This window comes from Gobius niger, assembly GCF_951799975.1.
Source record: "Gobius niger genome assembly, chromosome: 13".
Lineage (NCBI taxonomy): Eukaryota > Metazoa > Chordata > Actinopteri > Gobiiformes > Gobiidae > Gobius > Gobius niger.
In genome coordinates this window covers 28,115,586-28,132,163 of record NC_136864.1, presented here as the reverse complement: position 1 = coordinate 28,132,163, position 16,578 = coordinate 28,115,586, and the positions used below count along the sequence as shown (strand labels likewise).

The 16,578-nt window shown below is 45.9% G+C and overlaps 1 long non-coding RNA gene across 1 annotated transcript in view; it reads right to left on the bottom strand.

The window, feature by feature from the left end:
- Window positions 1-16,374, bottom strand: part of LOC306973284 — a 547,876-nt gene extending 531,502 nt beyond the window's left edge. Inside the window, exon 1 of the long non-coding RNA XR_013793556.1 lies at window positions 16,315-16,374. This is a non-coding gene — a long non-coding RNA (uncharacterized lncRNA). The remainder of the gene's footprint in view (window positions 1-16,314) is intronic.
- Between the last annotated feature and the right edge of the window lie 204 nt (window positions 16,375-16,578).

Below are 16,578 nucleotides of genomic sequence, written 5' to 3'. Positions count from 1 at the left end.
AGCTTGAAAGACAGCGGACCCTGCTGTGGAGAACAGTTTGGAAACGGCAGCAGTGACACAGACAACAAACAGTAAAACAGACAAGCAAATGTAATGTGTTGATGAAGAGTCAGCAGCGAGGCCCCCCGTCCTTCGATCCACGGCAAGGCAAAATTCGAAAATCCAGTGGGAGGCAAGAGAAAACCTCGCAAGTTTGGAAACTGCACAACTGGGACATCGAAATCTACAGATAACAGTGTCCTTTACCTGGATGTCACTAACTATTCTGATCTGGAGCTGCTGCTGTTCATCAATAGATTTCTTCTTCCCTGATGCCACGGGCATATTCCAAGATGACAAAGCCAGGATTCATCTGGCTTTCATTGTGAAAGAGTGGATCAGCGAGCAAGAGATGGATCGGCCGCCACAGAGTCCAGGTCTTAACCCTATTGAGAATCTTTGGGATGCGGTTCGATAGGCCTCTGTCTTATGTTTTGAGTGTGACATTTCAACATTTTCTCCAGTTCAGACGAAGGTTCTGAAAGTGAAAGAAAAACCAGTCCAGTCGACGATATCTGAAACACTGTGAGATCAGAAAAGTTCTGTCTTATCTCTTTTTCTGCCAAGTCCCTGACCGTTACCTCTCCATCCCATCGCTGACATCTCTACCTGCCGAACTTAACCCTCTGGATAAGCTGTCGCCCCGTCCGCATACGTGCCGTTTGGTGTCTCCCTCTCTGGCCACATTCCAGCGTTCCCCCGGCTATGTCCTGGCTCTGCTTCCTCCGCCGCGGCTAAGAATAGCTGGTCCCAGTGTTTGCCTGCGCCGCGATGGGAGAGCGGAGCGAGCGCCGAGATGTTTACCCAGGCTTTGTGCGCCGCCCGGGCCTCGTGTTTGCGCTGCTGGGAGTGCCCGCCTGCTGCTGCTGATGCCGCTGTTGTTGTGTTTTGTGGGACGGGCCGAGGGGGGGGGCGGGGCTCGAGGGCTTGCAGGTGGAGGAGCCCCGGGGGTATGTTTAGCGCTGTGGGCAGGTGGCGCATGTGGATGATGAGTTTACTTTGAAGATGTGGTGGAACAACTCTTCTCTTTGACTTACCAAAACACGCAGGTGAACGGGCTTTGGACCATTTTGTGTGAATTCATGGCGTAAAGTATTAAGAAAAGGATGTAGCAGTATGGGGTCGCTAGTCCCTCTCACCCCTCTCTGACCTGTCACCCCTGACGTCACCCACCAGTCAGGAACCGGTGCAGCGACCTCAAACTGCCATCCACCCATTCACCTTAAACCCCCAGTACTTTGAAATCGATTTCAAATTACCCGATATCCTGAACCTGATTTCAAGGTAGGGCTAAGGTAAGGTTAGAGTTAGTTTGTAAACTCCACTATCCTTAAGGTTAGGGCTAAGGTTAGGGTTAGTTCTAGGTGGGGAAATGGCCCCCACTCCGACAATTAGACCTCTATGTCAGTGTGTGGGTGGGGGGTGTCGGAATGGCAGCGTGTACCCCTTTTCATCTGCGGTTTTCTGCTGCAAACTTTCAATCTGAATCTGAAATTGGGGGGTGGCTTGACACCGCATTCATCCTTCCCCCGGGGGAAATCGATTTCAAATTACTGGGGGATAACCTGAAATGGGGGTAGTTTAAAATCTTTACACCGGGCATATAGAAGCTGCGAGGAGCACCCCACTGCAACTGCAGGGAGCATCAAGCCGGCGGTTTGGTGAAAAGTGCTGCGGTCATCGTGGCCTCGGTATTGGAGTCTTTGTGTGCGTGATGGGGCGTTAGCAGTGGTTTATTTGACACCTCGTTACAGTTTTTCACGGTAAAGGATCTGGGAAAATATTTAGGAGGATCCGGCAAATATTTGATGAGAGTTTAATGAGAGTGTTTCGGCAAATGCTTTGGCCTGTTCCCCGAATCCATCACATCAGACCAAAAGTGTTCATGAAACTACTAATTTACAAATGAAGCACTGGGTGTTTGTGTACAAGGCTTGTGGTGGGCCGGGTTCTGCGCCGCCCTCCTGGTTTCTGGTTCAGCCGAGCCTCCCCTTTGGAAACGGCTCTCCCTCTCCGCTGTGGCCTAGGAAGTGTTTTGTTTCGGGGGTTCTCCTGAACACACATTTAAGGCCTTCATTTTGGCGCAACTGCATGAATGACTCAGGAAACTGGGAAGCGCTGGCGGATCATTCGTCGTTGTCTATGTAACTCTAACTTTATTGAAAAAGTGGGACCTCATCTGAACAGGTGGGACGGGTGGACACAGGTCTAAATGGCTGCGCAGTGCGACCAAAAGAGAGACAGGTGACCCTACCTACTGTGTACTTCAGGTCAAGGGTCGAGCCTCCTACTCCCCCCCCCCCCCCCCCCCCCCGCGCCTTAACCGAGCACATTTTCTCCAGTTCAGCTTTACCCAAATCTAAAAGCTTCTCGACCGGAGAGTTCACAGCCGATGGACCAGAGTAAGGGAAGTAAGCGAAGACCAACAAAACGGATCGTAACTTCTTTTTTTTGCGTTGTCGCCGCATTTTCATCGCTACGTTGACGCTTTTTTTTCCCAAGAAGCTTTTCGATTTGGGTAAAGCCGAACTGGTGGGGGTTCAAGACGTTCATGTACGTGCGTCTCTGGTGGGACGTTGCGTTGATGAGCAGCAAACTCTCCAAAAACCATCATGCGACATAGCTTGTACCAATGTAACGCCTCATTTGAAAGCTAAGACCTACAAAAGTGACGGAAACTTTTCGTCACGTCGCCACATTTTTGTCACATTTTTGTCATTTTTGAGCTATTTTTTCGATCATTTTTGTTGACGTTTCATCCCCCTTTTCTCGCTATCTTGATGCTCTTTTTTTTTAGCTTTTAGATTTGGGTAAAGCTCGGTTGAGGCGGGACTAGTGGCCCTAGAGCCAGTGGCCCCTCTGTGCTCTTCCAGAATGGACACATGGCCAGTCCGCCCCTGCAAGGCTTGTACGACTGACGTTTCGAAAAATGCGCACCTGGGACGACCTGACGACTGCGCGAGGAGTTTCCCCCCCGATCCGCGCGCCTCCTTCTTCCCCTTCCCACGCTACTCAGCCACATAATATCACCGTCCCACAACACACAACACGCGCATTCGCCCCGTTTGCGCTGGACTTCAAAGAGAGACACATGTCAGTGCGCCGATTGTTCTTCCAACTCCTCTCCTCCAAAACGCGCTGTCCCTCTGCCTGTCACACACACACACACACACGCGCGCGCACACACAGCCCTCCCTCTCTCCTCTCTCTCTCTCTCTCCTCTCCTTTTCTGGAGGGGGTGAACAAAAAAAAAAAAAAAAAAAGACATCCGAGCTTTGTTGATGCGAGTCGAGAACCACTATTGGGTTTCACAGTCCGCTCTCTGACAGCAGCGACGGCAGGAGCAGAAGAAGCTGCGCGTATCTCCCACCCTCCCCTCTCTCTTTTTGTGTGTGTGTGTGTTCCCTTTTACGCACAGCCACTTCGGACACTCCGGCGCATTTGGAACATACTGTTGTCGGGACAATTCGGAGAGCGTAGCTCGGAGAAGCGCTCACGTGGAGTTTAATTGGAGTGGTTTGACGTTGGGGTTGTTGTTTTGTTTTTTTTGCGCGCCCCGGAGGAAACGCGAGGACTTGTGGACTCCTACAACCAGCGACATTTTTTTGGTTCATTTTTCTTTAAAGACAAGTGGATTTTTTTTTTTTTGAAAAATGCTTTGGAAGCGCACGCTGTGAGAATAACCCGTGGCGTTATTTACTGAATAAAAAAGGCAGTTCGGAGACAAGACCGAACAGGTACGTTGTGCGCAAAAGAGGCCTGACAAACTGGCTTCATTTCACTATTAAAAGAATAGTTGCGGGCGAGACGCGTGACAGGGGGGAGAGAGGGAGAGAGAGTTGCAAATGAGGGCGAACATTACGCGCTGCCCTAGCTCGGGAAGTCACCACAGACAAACGCCAATTAGTAGTTTTAGTGGTGCCCGCGAAATGAAGAAAAAAAAAAAAGAGGTTAACGAGCGGACTCAAAATACGCGCCTTCTTTTCTGGGAGAGAAACTTGGCGAAACGAGGAAGGATTGGCGACACAAACGTACACAGACAGACGTGGTTGCGATGTCATTTGGCCCAAGGATACGAGGATACGCTCATGCTCCGCGTTGTGTAATAAACCTTGAGTGAGTTTATTACTTGGGTGGTTTCTCTGTGTGTGTGTGGACTGGACTTTTAGTCATGGTTTTTGGTTTAAGACTTAAAGCCTTGGTTTATACTACTACTACTACTACTACTACTACTCCTCCTACTACTACTACTACTCCTTGCACTACTACTACCCCTACTCGTACTTCTAATACGAGTCTCCTACCACTGCATTTACCCCTGCTACAACTACTAATACTGCTACGTCTTCCACTACTATAACTTGTACCACTTCTTTTACGCTTCTACTTCCCTTCTTCTATACCAGTGATTCCCAAAGTGTGGTACGGGGCCCATGGGGGGCCTCAGAGGAACTGCAAAGGGCCCCCCCAAAGCTTGTCTACAAAACACCTACTACTACCACTACCACTACTACTACTACTACTACTACTACTACTACTACTACTACTACTACTCCTTGCACTACTACTACCCCTACTCCTACTTCTAATACGAGTCTCCTACCACTGCATTTACTCCTGCTACAACTACTAATACTGCTCCGTCTTCCACTACTATAACTTGTACCACTTCTTGTAGTAATAGGATTCTACTCCTTCTTCTACACCAGTGGTTCCCAAAGTGTGGTACGGGGCCTCAGAGGAACTGCAAAGGGCCCCCCCAAAGCTTGTCTACAAAACGCCTTGAAAAAATGCAAAGTTTGAAAGGAAACGTGCGTGTGTTTGATCACTTTGCATCAGCATTGAGCCGACCGTCATGGCTGCTGTTTGTTTATATGAACCTTAAAGCTGCATTATGCAACTTTTCATGCGGAAAAAAGTTGATATTTGTACTTAATTGACCTTGTAGTGACCCGGCGGCTGTATGAGTGGTCAGCGTGGCACGTTTAGTGGCCTCAATGACGCTCCAGGATCAGTTGTTTTGTAGGTTTTCTGGTGAGAGGCTCCGTCGGCAGTGAAAACCTACATATTAATTGATCCTGGAGCGTCATGGAGGCCACTAAAGGTGCCACGCTGACCACTCATACAGCCACTGGGTCAAATATGTAAAAAAAATTCAACTGTTTTTTCCACATAAAAAGTTGCATAATGCACCTTTAACCTTACCTCATCCTTTACATTGATAAGGAGGCCCTGACACACTGGACTTTGGGAATGGCTACTACTACTACTACCACTACCACTACTACTACTACTACTACTACTACTACTACTAACTGTTCTAATGCTGCGACTTTTACTACGAACGCCTCTATACTTCTACTAGTCATGTGACGTTTGTGACCTGATGGTTCGTGATGAAATAAGTCGATGTGAGTCGTCTTTCTGGTCTCAAAACATTGAACCGCTCATTGCCATTGAACAGATTACTACTTCAACTACTACATCTGTCTGCGTCTGCCCCTTTGTGCCAGGTTATGACAAGTACTATTACTTCTACAATTACTACGACTAACCTCCCAGCTAATCCAGGGTCAGCTTGAGTTTGTAATGAGCTTGTGCGTCTGTGTTATGGCTTTTTACTGCCTAAGTACTGTGAAATCTGTTTGACTTTGCAGATTTTTCCTCTTTTGTCGTCCCCATAGGTTCAGGTTATACTTGTTTGGAAACAGAAGGTTTAGCTTTAAATCCTCGCTTGACCCTGTTGTTCACGACGGGTGGGTTTTTGTATGACCTGAAAATATTGCTTGTTATTGATAATCCAGCTCATTGGTCGATTGGTCGTGTGGTATAGTTGCTACTTAAGGGGAGTGTTGTGGATTTTCGTACTTAATAAAGCTTAAGAGAAGTTTGTCTAGTCAACATGTGAATTTATTACGCATGCGGAGATTGTGCGCTCAGACGGATCTGTGCGCAAATCTGCGGAGCAAGGTTTCGTAGCTGGTTATATACACACATACATGAAAGGCGGTACAACAGAACAAAGACATGGTGGTACATTTGGAGATGTAAATGCAAACGGCCAAGATGCGCTTTGCCTGGGAGGAGACCATTGTCATGTGAAGTGGGCCATGTGCGCCTAGTGTCTTTCTAGGTGCGAAACGGCCCTGCCCAGGATCTTGACCAGACCCAGGATCTGGATCTTTTGTGGGGAAGGTGTTGGGTCGTCTTGGCCTATTGTCTGTCTGGGATACGGGAAGGAGAACCGGTCTAACCACACAGCAGGGAGCCAGGCCGAATGGCGCCGGTTTGGTTACTAGCTTAACTCTAACTAAACTTACCACCACACTCCTCTCTCTTGATGATTCCAAAACCTAGTTTTGGTATACATCACATTAGTCCCGTTTGGTTAAGTGAACCTGGCATTGGTCCCGAGCAAAACAGGAGTTGTTGATGGGCATGAAATGCCGTCACCCAAGCCTCCTATTTTGCGGGGTGGTTGTCAACGGCTGATCAGTGTGATAAAAACTCCCTCCACACTGCAAGTGAACAGCAGGGGATATACGTATGTCAAAAAGGGTAGACAGAGTAAGGATATACATGAAAAAGACATTGTGGCAGAATTATACAAAGTCGTCGTCAGAATCGCTGATATAATCAGCGTCGGGATTGAGTGGGCTAGCTGCTGGGTCCGTCCCAGGGCCAGTGCATTGGACGGCCATGAAGTGAGTCGACATAGTTTTGCTAATGGACCGGAACACCAAAGGTAGTACACATGAGAGTAAAATCGAAACAGTCAGCAGGGCCAAACCAAGATTAATGAGTACACTTCGCCAGGACGATAGGAACCAGTCCAGGCCGTGAGGGGTGTCTGTGACATTGTCCATTTGCATGGCGTCCCGGAGTTTGGTCAGATTGGCTATGCCCTGTTGGATGAGGCCTCCGTCCTCATCGTTGGCGGGAATGTAGGTACAGCAGGATGACCCAATGATCGTGCATACACCCCCAACAGACGCGGTCAGGTGGTCCAGAACCAACCGGTTCTGAAGGGCAACGGCACGTAGGTTGCGAAGTTCAGCTCTCTGTGACTCAAGTATGGCCAAGTCTCGGGGGTCAGAGATATGGCCTTGGGCAGGAGAGTGGGACACGTGGGAGTCGGGGCGTTGTGTTCTTCTCGGGGGTGTCTCTCGTTGTTGTTGTTGTTGTTGTTGTTGTTGTTGTTGGCCGGTTCCAGCGTCGGAGGTCGCACAACAGCCCACCCCTTCAGCGTCGGGAGCCGCGGTTGTGCCTGCTCCGTCCCCACCATCGGTGTCAGCGTTCTGGGGTCATCTGTGGCAGCATCACCTAGCAGTGGTTGGCGTGGATCCATGTCGTCCCCTCGGCGCTTCCCTCTCACGGCTCTCCGTGGTCACTCTGCGCCCATGGGCCTTGGCATGGGCCTCCATTCATTCTGTGAGGCAGATCTTGTGACAAGACAATTTACTTTCTGACAGCATTAAAAGATCTTCTTATTCAACCAACACCCAATATCCCCCCTTTTGACACGTATTATGTGTCAGAGCGTTCTCCACCTGCTATAGAACAAGAAGTTGTTAGTTTCAGGTTTGTTAGTGGTTAGTGGTTATTATATACGAAGCCCGGCCTGTTGGAAGAAAATAATTTTGTTATCGTGTTCATATTACAGGTCGCATCTACGCCTGTAATCAGTGCCAGAGATGCATGACAGACATACGCACACAGCAGTCAACAAAGACACAAAACACAACACAGAAGTCGCTTGCGCAGAAAGTCGTTAGGTCAGGTCAACAAAAAAAATAAAATCAAGTTTTGTGTGATGAGGCCTTCATCATGTTTTTTCAACCCCCGGAATCTGTTGGAAAATTTCTATCTCCTTTGGGCTGGATTTTCACCTTGTTTGCACAGAATTTGGTGAGCGCTCTTATTTTGAAAGCCTGATTGTCTTTCTTGTAGGGATGCATCCATGTACTTCATCATGGGGAACTTAAAAATAAAGAGAAAAATCAGAAATAAAACAACCCCAAAGTACACAAAAAGGTAAACTCAAAAGCATCAGAAGCTAGCTGATATCATTATAAAGAACCACCATAGTAAACATACTCAATATGTAGCCTCTCTTCACTACACTGAAGCCATGCGTGTTCAAGTTCTAAGATAGTCTGGGAGCAACCGGGCAGAGCAGCGTAAGTCTTCCCCCGTGGGTGACTTCTAATTCTTGTACGGGCTTTACTCTATCCACTGCCGTGGCTAACAAATTAGCAATCATGGGATTTGGTGTCAATTTCCAGTGGAAGTCAAATGTTGGGACCGGTGCCTCTGTGTGCATCCCGGTAAAAACATGGGTCATTTATCAGATCATTAGCGTGCATTACCCGTAGGCTGGTCGGTGTTGAGATCAGATTTAGACTCAGTCTGCACATAAGATCTCAGCCTCATAAGTTGATTGGGCACAATGGGGAATAGAGAAACAAATGTTTGAACGAGTTGCCCTGAGAGTCAAAACACGTTAGTGGCGACGTAAATTGCTCTTTGGTTGTTTCACCCGACGCTGCGAGTGTGAATGTAAAGCGCTCACTCATTTTAGGAGAGACAGAAAGGCTGTCATTTTAAGCACAGAATTAGTTGCACCAGAATCAACTATAAATGTAACTTTTTTTTCACAGCTGATTGTTAGCGTGTATTCCGGAGTTTTAGCATGAATTTTCTTCCAAAAACGTGTATGTGTCAATTGCAATTGGTTCAAACTTACGTGACAGATGAGTGATCGCTTCTGTGACGAGTGTGAATGTGTTACCGGGTGATGAGCCGCTCGTACGGTTTCCTCCGTGTGTCCCCCGGGTGTGCCGCTGCCTTGCCATTTCTCCCCTTTTAGTCAGCCTCGTAGCTCCCTCCGTGAATAAATGTGTGGGGCCCATCCTGTGGGCCTCCATAGCGGGGTTGTTGTTGTTGCCACTGTGGCGTATCATACTGCTGCTGGTGTGGCTCACGGGTCTGATTTTGCTGCCACTGGGGCTGGTTGTACTGCTCGCGGCTCTTTTGGGTCTGTTGGCTTTTCGGCGGGTTGCGGCAGTTTCTTGCTCTGTGTCCGCGTCTTCCACAGTTCCAGCATTCTATCGCCCTCGTCCCGTTGTTGTTCTCCCAAATCTTTTCGTCCTTGTTGGAATTATCGTTGGGGTTTTGGGGTGTGCGGGCCTGAGCCGATAGCATTGTGGCCTGACTTTGAGCTGCCTCCAGACAAAAAACTGCATGTTTAGCGTGCATTAATAGATCCTTTATCTGGGGTCCATCGGCAAACGCAATGTAAGAGTCGCGCACCTTTACCGCTACCTCCGGGAGCAGTCCTTCGAAAAATCTGGAGCACAAATATCCGTTGTACACAGGATTGTCTTTCTCCTCTCCTGCTGTAGTAATCTTCGGGGGTACGCCAGAGTTCTCATTAAACACAGCGAGCAAGCGGCTATAATACTCCTCAACTTTTTCGCCCGTCTCCTGTTTGCATTTAGCCAAAACGCTGAGGTCGTATTTACGGGGGAAAACGACCGCTAGCCCGTCACACATTTTCTTCATAGCGGTCATGTACGGTCCAGATTCTGACTCAATGATGTCCTTGGCCCGTAGTGATGGATCGGGCAAATAAGGCTTAAATTTCTGAAAGTCCGCAGGTGATATCTTATAAACAAGAACCCGGGCGCACTCCGCTCCGGAGGGCTTGTATTCGCGGCAAAAGGCGAGGAGATCTTCGCTGAATTTGGAACAGTTTGTCTCTGGCCTCGTAGACAGCAGTTGTGAGGCGGATAAGAACTCGCTCGGACCCCAAGGTCTGAAAACCAACTCCGGTCCTTCGCGTCCCACCATCTCTATCATTGGAAAAGTGGCAACGAAATGTTTTCTCGGCTTCGGGTCGTGCCTCAACTGCGTTTTTCTGCTCCATTGTGCTTCCGCCACGTCTTCTTCTGCTGGCGATGTGGTACCCACTTCCTGCGGGTTGTCAGCTGGCACCGTTGGGGCTGGAGGGTGCTGCCGCTGTGAGGGCTGGATGGGCTGGTGCTGCTCGGGTTGATGGCGCTGCGGTGGGGGTAGAAGGCAGGGGGCAGCGTCACACGGCGGTGGCACGAAGGAAAGCGACGACAAATCTGGGTACAAGGAGGCAGAAGGGACAACAGTAGTGTGTTCGTGGTTTAACCCAACATTTTGTTTGGGCGCGTATTTAGCATGGAGCTCAGCTCCCTCCGCAAAAGGGTTAGTAGGGGAAAAGGAACGATATGGTGGAGGTTTACCACGGGGTTTCGTGTCTGTGAGCGCCTGGATGTTCTCTACCTCTGCAGAAGGTAGAGGAGCTATCATTTTAGTGGTTTTCTTGCGGTCTCGTTCTGTAGCCAAATCTTCCCACATAGCAAGACAAGTCTGATGTTTAAGCATGGCTCTGACATCTTCTGCGGTGATTTTCTTACACCCCAGTATTCTTTCTCTCTCTTCTTCTAATTTTTCACGCAACACGCGTAATTGATTTAACGACATTGAGCCACCTTCCGGAAAACCAAACGACGCCGACCATATTGGCAAGCATTCCAGAGCTTTAACTCCAAAGCGTTTTTCCATTGCCATTGTTATAGGCGACGGTTGGGTTCCCCTGAATGTAGCATCTGTAGATTGACTTTTCCCCATTTTCCCTTTTAAAGGTAACGTTTGGGTCTGTCCCGCTTAGACTTTTACCTGTTCTTCCCCACTTTCGGGCGTTCGGATCCCCCCCTGTTAGTTTATAACCAGAACAGGCGCGCGTTTTTGGATCGGAACGGGCGGCTGAGACACAAAGAGATCAGGCTTGCTTTTCAAAGCAATTACTAACGCGCAGCCGACAGATTAAGTCTCACACACTCTACACAAGCAAATAAACATCCGAAAGCAAAACATAAATAAATAAAGAAAACAAAAAACATAACAAAAAAGGCTGTGTACACTTCAGCGCTGCCCTGGGCTTTACACAGTTGAAAAGACAACAAAACTCACCACAAACAGGTTCTTTGAAAGTCCCGTGTCGCTCAAAAAATATTTCCCCGCGCGAGGCGATTGGTGCCCTCCTTCGTCTCGTGAAAATTGCTACTGTGAGGTATGGAGGCTGGTTTGAGTAATAATTCCAGGTCGGCCAAACGCACACGATCGTCTCCACGCCGGAAAAAAAAATTGAGCTAGGACGTGCCAACAACGCCAAATATTGTTGTGGATTTTCGTACTTAATAAAGCTTAAGAGAAGTTTGTCTAGTCAACATGTGAATTTATTACGCATGCGGAGATTGTGCGCTCAGACGGATCTGTGCGCAAATCTGCGGAGCAAGGTTTCGTAGCTGGTTATATACACACATACATGAAAGGCGGTACAACAGAACAAAGACATGGTGGTACATTTGGAGATGTAAATGCAAACGGCCAAGATGCGCTTTGCCTGGGAGGAGACCATTGTCATGTGAAGTGGGCCATGTGCGCCTAGTGTCTTTCTAGGTGCGAAACGGCCCTGCCCAGGATCTTGACCAGACCCAGGATCTGGATCTTTTGTGGGGAAGGTGTTGGGTCGTCTTGGCCTATTGTCTGTCTGGGATACGGGAAGGAGAACCGGTCTAACCACACAGCAGGGAGCCAGGCCGAATGGCGCCGGTTTGGTTACTAGCTTAACTCTAACTAAACTTACCACCACAGGAGGCAGGCCAGTTGTTCTGTTTTAATTAAAGGTTCACCTTGAACTTAGCAAAGATGGTGTAAAATCTACCCAATAAGGTTTTCATTTCCCTCAAAGTCTGTTTCCTTTAAAGCAGTACTAAGTAACTCTTCCCCCAGAGGCCATAGGTGCAACTGCAGGTGTCGTAGCAAGTTACGATTTTTTAACTTATTAATTGTCTTAGAGAGTAAATACTACGCTGACAGGAAAGGCGAAGGGAGAGAGGGTTACTGTGCATCCAAAAATACAATGGAAATATTTTTTTTCACTCAAACTTGGCTGTAAATACTGTTTAAAGTGACGTTAGCCTGCAGTTAGCTTTGCCCGTTAGCATGTTAGCTTCTTCTTCGTGATTCCATTAGTGTGTATTGCTTTCTCCGGACCGGTGGCAGCCAAGTTGCAAACATGGTTTTCTGGTCAGAGACACCAGGGGGAGATGAAACACCCTCCACTCATCCCATAAACACTTGTGTCACCCCCACAGGGACTACGGGAAGGATTTATTAAGGTAAACACGTTACTTAGTACTGCTTTAAAGGCACACAGCGTAACTTTTTGGACCATGCTGTTGCCATTAGTACAAAACATGCTCCTAATGACCAGCTCCACTCAGAAAATGCTATTCCTGCAGTGGATGATCATATAATGCATTTAGATGTGAACCTAACCTGTTTGAATCTCAAATTCTGCTGACTTTAGTCACATCGCCATGGAGACGAGCTGGAGACGGACCCACTCCCAGTAAAGTTACAGCCATGTCTTAGGAGAGCTGAGCCGCTCGCAGCAAAAGCTCATGTTTGTTTGTACATTTATGAGATATATATTTTTTTTAAATGCTTGTATTTCAATTTGAATTTTGGGGTAAAGTCCTACGCGGTGTGGCTTTAAATGACTTTCTCTCACTCTCGGGGAAACACCAAATATCCCAGTCTCACACCTATAACTTTATTTTTCTGTAGGATTTGCAAACCAATTCCTGATCAGATACTGTAAACTTGTTTTAATCCAAAAAAACAAAACAAAATGTTTAATTTCACAGACTTTTCCAGTAAAAAAAACTCCAATACTCTAATACAAAAAAAGTATTTTGCTCACTTTGGCCCCGGGCCCCTCAGTGTTGACCTGGGGTTCTCAAGATGATTTCAAGCTAAACACAGTTAGAAAGGGTAGGAAAGGGTAGGTACTTTTGGGGGTGGGACTTCTGCTTAGACACAGGGGTTAGACACACAGCACACATGCACACACAGGGGTTAGACACACAGCACACATGCAGACACAGGGGTTAGACACACAGCACACATGCAGACACAGGGGTTAGACACACAGCACACATGCAGACACAAGGGTTAGACACACAGGCCACCGTAGGGAACTCCTGGTCTGTCTAACTTTAAAATGAACCTAGAATATATATACGCATAAAAAATGAAATCCTATTTTTTTTTGTAATCAACAAGTAAAGTTTCAAAATTGATATCGTTACATGTATTTTGTTCACATATTAACTCTCAATGTCCTGCTTTAAGTTTATTTTATCTCGCTGTGAACACTTGAAGCCGTGGCCCAGACGGGCTCTCACAGCGGTCCGCATTTAGCCCGCGGTCCACCTGTTGGCCACCCTGACAGCCCTGACATAACTCCCTGACAGGTTTCGTGTTTGTTTCCTCTTGTTGTTTTGAAGGATCTCGCGGGGGGGGTGGTTGGATCTCGGACAGCGGTCGCCCGTGACAGAGGAAGAACCGAAAGCACATGGATCACCGGCGCTCGCCCCGGACGCGCGGCTCGCGGCGGGCTCTGGACGCACTCGAGCTGTGACCGTGGCGAGGCAGGCATGACGGAGCGCAGCGGATGGAGCGGCGACGAGAGGGGGCAGCGGCGGGGCAGGAGGAGGAGGAGGCAGGGGGGGGCGAGTGTGGAGGGGCGCACGGCGGCGACAGGTAAGAGCGCTTTTACGGTTGTTCATAAGCTCTCGTCACGCCCACAAGTACTACATGTCGTTTTTCATCAAAGTCCCTGTACTCTTTTCTTCTTGTGAAGAATGATGAAATGTGTTTTGTCCTTGAGTATGTTAACCTCTTAACTCCCGCCTGAACCGAGAGCATTTTCTCCAGTTCAGCTTTACCCAAATCCTGTAGGCCAGTGCAACACATCATCTGAAAGCTAAGATCTACAAAACTCATCTAAATGGATCTTTTTCCTCACGTCATCAGATTTTTTTCCATCCTTTTTGGGGGTTATTCAACTCATTTTGTAACTTTTTTGTCTTTTTTTTTTTTAATCAATTTTTTGTCTTTTTTGGGGTAATTTTTGGTCACATTTTTGTCACATTTTTTGTCTTTTTTTTTTGCATTTTTTGGTCACATATTTGTCACATTTTTGGTAATTTGTTGGTAATTTTTTGTCTTTTTTTGGTCATTTTTTGGTCACATTTTTGTCACATTTTTGGTAATTTGTTGGTAATTTTTTGTCTTTTTTTGGTCATTTTTTGGTCACATTTTTGTCACATTTTTGGTAATTTGTTGGTAATTTGTTGTCTTTTTTTGGTCATTTTTTGGTCACATTTTTGTCACATTTTTGGTAATTTTTTGGTCATTTTTTGTCTTTTTTTGGTCACATTTTTGTCACATTTTTTTTGTCTTTTTTTGTCATTTTTTGGTCACATATTTGTCACATTTTTGGTAATTTTTTTGTAATTTTTTGTCTTTTTTTTGTCATTTTTTGGTCACATATTTGTCACATTTTTGGTAATTTTTTGTCTTTTTTTGGTCATTTTTTGGTCACATTTTTGTCACGTTTTTTTGTCTTTTTTTGTCATTTAAAAAAAAAAAGAGTCACATTTTCGTCATTTTTCCGTCACTTTTTTGTCAAAGTTTTCTCACTTTTTCGTCACATCTTCATCATTGTTTTCGTCTCAGTTCTGTCGCTATTTTCTCACCTTTTTTCCCCAGAAGCTTTCGGATTGGGGTAAATCCAAACTGGAGAAAATGTGCTCGGTTCAGGCGGGAGTTAAGGGGTTAAGTAAAAAGTACTAATCTGTTAAGTAACTGTAAGGAAAAGTAACTTTGCGGCATCAAAAACATGAAAATTGTGCCCGAGTCAGTGGCATTTGACCTTACATCTTCACAGCGCCACCTACTGTCCTGGAGGGTGCATTATTGGGCTATTCACGATGAACAAAACACATGGGCAAATGTACTTTTTACTTCGGATACTTGCATATGGCGGTAGAAAGTGATTTAATTACCTTTCAAATGCAGTGGAGTAAAAGTAGAAAGTTCTCATTGAAATGACTAATCAAGTGGGGTACATTATGCTCAATAACTCTACTCAGATGAACTACTTTTATTCATTTATTTATTTGTTTATTTGACAGGGACAGTACAAGGAAACATTGCCGTCGGCTAATTTGAAAGGGTTTATAAAAGAGCAGAAAGATGAAAAATCAGTGAAAAGCAGCAAACAATACAACAATAAAAAGAAAGAGGAGAAGACATATCTGACCACTTCCCATCCCAAGTTCAGCCTCACAGTTCAGTGTTCACATTTTTGTTTGTTCTTCAGCCACAGCTTCAGCTTTTGTGAGAAAAGTCTCAGGTCCATTTGGGACTTTAACTCCAGTGGCAAAGCGTTCCATAACTGAGTCCCTTTCACTGAGAACAGACTGACCCAGGGCAGTTTTGACTCCAGCTCTGGTACTCACTCCTGGATTAGTGCATTTTTGTATTAATTGGCTTGTTGCACAATGTGGCTACGCTAGTTCCTCTGAGCTGAAGCTGTGGGCGCTAGTACTTCCTGTTCGTATTCATTTCCATTAAGATTAGCTCAGACCAGTGAGTTCCTGGTAGAAATATTTCCATAGAGGAGATGTTTATGTTTGTGAGGATCAGTGAGTTTGTCTTGAAGCTAAAGGCTAATTTAACCTCTTAACTCCCGCCTGAACCGAGAGGATCTTTTTCCTCACGTCACATTTTTTTTCCATCATTTTTGTCACTTTTTTGTCATTTTTCGGTCACATTTTTTTTTTTTTTACATTTTTTCGTCAATTTTTTATCACATTTTTGTCCATTTTTTTTATCACATTTTTGTCACATTTTGTCATTTTTTTGTCACATTTTTGTAATTTTTTGGTCATTTTTTGTAATTTTTTTGTAATTTTTTTGACACATTTTTGTATTTTTTTTTGTCATATTTTTGTAATTTTTTTGTAATTTTTTTGACACATTTTTGTAATTTTTGGGTCATTTTTTTGTCAATTTCTTGTGACATTTTTGCCACATTTCCATCATTGTTTTACGTCGAGAAAATGTGCTCAGGTGGGAGTTAAGCGGTTAATGCATTACACAACTTGAAATAGTGCCTTTATATATATTCTTTTATAGCATGTTAGCCTTTAGCTTCAAGACAAACTATCAATCCTTCATGATCACAGGCGTCTCTGATCTGAACTTCATGATTTGAACACAGTAAATGATCATCTACCGGGAACTCACCGCCCACAACATAATCTTTAGAAAATACGATTATTATTCCAGGAAAAGAAAACAGACAGGAAGTCCAGGCGCTCACACCTTCAGGTCAGAGGAGCTAGCATAGCCACACCGTGCAACAAGCCAATTGACACATTACAGACGGAGCAAGACCATTAAGACACTTGAATGTAGTTTTTATAAAAGAGAAACTGATGAAGTTATCGAATGTCATCATTTTGTATTTTTTAACAATAGTGCAGTGACCACTTCATTGGTTTTTGTTCAAACGCCTTTAGTGTTAGCTTGTAGAGTGATGTTAAAGGCTTTAGGACAGACTGTGAAGCCTGGCCCCAAACGACTGAA